Consider the following 3,304-nt stretch of genomic DNA (forward strand, 5'->3'; position numbering starts at 1 on the left):
GTTGAATATAATCATATTGCCACACATATGTGTTACTTCAAGGATTTTTATTTGCAAGGTCATGAAAATGTTCAAGGGGCACATGTTGCAACTCCATGTGACCTGTCTTCTTGTGAGAAAGGATGGCAGTAGGTCAAATGTGCAGAATCTATATAAACAACATCCCAATGGGTCTTACATACAAACCAACAAAAAGAAAGAAAATATATAAAATTCCCAATAACAATGAAATAGGCCAATGTGAGATCATACTCTTTTCTAGATCCGATCAATCAGTAGGATGTCCACCCTTGGCACGCTTCATTAGTCTCTCAGCCTCTTTTCTCGCTTTGATCTACCTCAATTCCTCCTCCAACTTCCTTCAAGTTGTTGCTCATCCAAATTGCCTAAAGATCCTGAATCTGACTTGCATTCTCTCTTCAAGTGCCTGAGATATCTCTCCTACTCTTCCTCTAGCCATTCACCCTTTTTCATGTCTAATCACCAAGGGCAATGCTTGCACTCACAGTTGGACAATATGAAAGCATCTTCTATCTTGTTATCCTCTCTAAAAATTGGTGATGTATAGATGCTATAGGTGGGAGGAGAGAGGATTGTCCAAGCCTTGCAAATGTCACGCGCAAGGATGGAATTTTCTTCATCCCAACCAATGTAAGAAGAAACCTAATCCCAACAACCAAAAATATATTAACTATAAAAAACATTCATTCAAAGAACCTAACAAATTGGATACAAACCTGTATACTAGCATTTTGGAGGCATTTTGCATGTTTACATGCTTTGCCTACAAATGTAGCCACAGACATCTCTTTTTGGAGAGGAAGAAAAATTACTCCTCTATATCTGGCCACGATGTCCAAGAAGTACTGATCCACACTGGAAGCTCAATCCTCCCTCTAGCAAAATTTGACTCAATTACTTGCTTTAGCAATTGACAAGCCTCTTCCAAGACCTGATCCATCCATGCCTCCTTTGCCAACCATGGTATAAAGAAATGATCACCAATGGGCATCCCGTAGATTTGCCTCAAATTCTCATTTGCACCAAGCAATGACAAGAGTGATAATTTCTTTTGCATAGAACATGCAACTGAAGCAATGGAGTACAACTTCTCTATTTTTATCTTGAACTTTACATCCTCAAAGGGAAGTTTCCATAGTGTTTGAAACCAGTCATTGCCCAATGACGGGTTCACCCACCACAGCCAAAATCTAGAAATACATAATCTTGATTCAGTAGGACATTTGCTATCATGAGTAGCATATCTAGAAATGAGACTCCATTATTTAAAACTTGTTACTTGTGTCATTTTCCTATTATAAGTTTTGGTGATGGCCTTTCTCGCCAAATTCACCCTTGCTTCAATCTCATCCTTTGGAAGATTGGAAGGGATCTTTTTGCATGCCATTTCAAAATGAGCCTTTCACTTACCCTAAAAATAAGAAAAGAGGACCAATGTCAAAGCAAAATTTACTAGAGACATAAGTCACAAAACAAAAGTCTACAACTTACTGCATAAACCATATGGCCAAGGATGGACTGGGTAAGAGGATACCACACTCTTCTTCCTGTGCTTTCTTCCAAGGCCCATGCTTTTTGAATAGACCTTTTTTCCTCGTCTGTGAATCTATAAATAATTTATTGATCATCACATGAACACAAGGTACTTGTATGAAACAAGTAGAAATTACAACCACACGTATGTACCCCAATGAGAACTTAAAACTGATCAAATCCACAACATGAAAGTGGCACATATTTTAAACCCTCGGATGTGAAAGTAGTTGCAAAAACACCACACATATTGAAGCAGAAAGAAGAAAAAAATACCACAAACAACTCACAAGTTGAATCTTTGCAAAGTTGCAATCAAGAGAAGCTCATATTTGGGCTTTGGTGAAATGAACTGTGAATGCACTTGTCTTGCCTTATTATTTCTATTGCCTTATACAACTCATTAATACTATGCATCCATGCTACAGTCCTATGGTTGCCCTCCCAAACATAAAACAATTTGTTGGTGAGAATGTACCAATCTGCATTTCCTTCCAACTCCTTTTCAAACTCCTCATTTACTAATTGCCAAATTTTTCCCACTTAGAGACAATGTTGTCATCCACCTCTTGTTGTGTTCCATTTGAGAAGGCTAGTGAGAAGATGAAAGAGCCTTTGGTGGGTATGTAACCCTCATTCTCAAATGCAACCTTCAATACAAATAAATCTTGTCTAAGCTCCCTCACCCTTTGATTGCATATGCATCGACACAAGGGAATCGGCTAGATTGACTGTCAATGCTTCAAGAATTTCAGAACCATAAGATTTTTCCACGGCTTGAGGAATAATGCAATCATTATCCAAATTTTCCTACTCTTTATTCTCCCTAGTATTGGATGCACTAGTACCTTGATCATCACCTATTTCATTTTCTTTTGGATTGGGAGTATCACCACCTGTTTTAGTTGGAGTAATATCTGTCCTCTCGTCTTGCTCAACATTTCTCTCTATAGGATTTTTTTTCATCCCCTGGCTTGAGGTTGAGGAACCCCTTCGTTTCACCATGCCTACAATAAAACATGTTGAACCATACAAGCATGTTAAAGACGCATATTCTTCAACACACATTATATAAATCCTTTTGAGCCATACAAGCACATTAAAACTTTGTGTCTAGACATTGTTTCTCTCTTGGTGCTCTCTTTGTATCTAGACATTACAAACAACCCATTGTTGAAAAGTAAGCTTGGGAATGGTAACACTTCAAAGTTTGTTCAAAATTGGCCTATCCTACTAATATTGGTGCTTCATGGTTGACTTCAAACTAGCCATGTTTTTCCCTCTCAAGGAGATAGGGCCTTGTAATTTTCCATGTAGTTTGTGGTTTATTCCTTGTGATCTATCTTGTAATGGTTAATTGCCATGATCTATCCTCTAATGGTTTTGTCGATGAAACAAGGATCTATGCAGTAATTGAATCAACTCATGATCAATCATGGAATGAGACGTAATTGTTTTGCCGCAAAAATGATCTACATTGGATCAAATGGCACAAAATTTTTCATTTGCAAAATGACATTCATAGACCAGGGATAAATGGAAGACCCATCAGATCGGCCATCAGATCGACCAATGAGACCCATCATATCTACTAAGGAAAGCAGCAAAAGAACCCCACATCCAAGTACTAGAGGTCAGAATCACCACAAGTGCAAGACCTGAAAGGGAGAGTCACAATAACAACCCTCGTGGCCCCTTTGCCTTAGCAAAGAAGATCAAGGTATAGCAGAAATCAAACACAATCCCATAA

The 3,304-nt window shown here is 38.3% G+C and overlaps 1 pseudogene; it reads right to left on the bottom strand.

The window, feature by feature from the left end:
* Positions 1-268: 268 nt before the first annotated feature.
* Positions 269-2,559, bottom strand: LOC148028322 (uncharacterized; annotated as a pseudogene).
* Between the last annotated feature and the right edge of the window lie 745 nt (positions 2,560-3,304).

Source organism: Lygodium microphyllum, chromosome 12, assembly GCF_053477565.2.
Source record: "Lygodium microphyllum isolate KBCC chromosome 12, Lygodium_microphyllum_v1.1.10, whole genome shotgun sequence".
Lineage (NCBI taxonomy): Eukaryota > Viridiplantae > Streptophyta > Polypodiopsida > Schizaeales > Lygodiaceae > Lygodium > Lygodium microphyllum.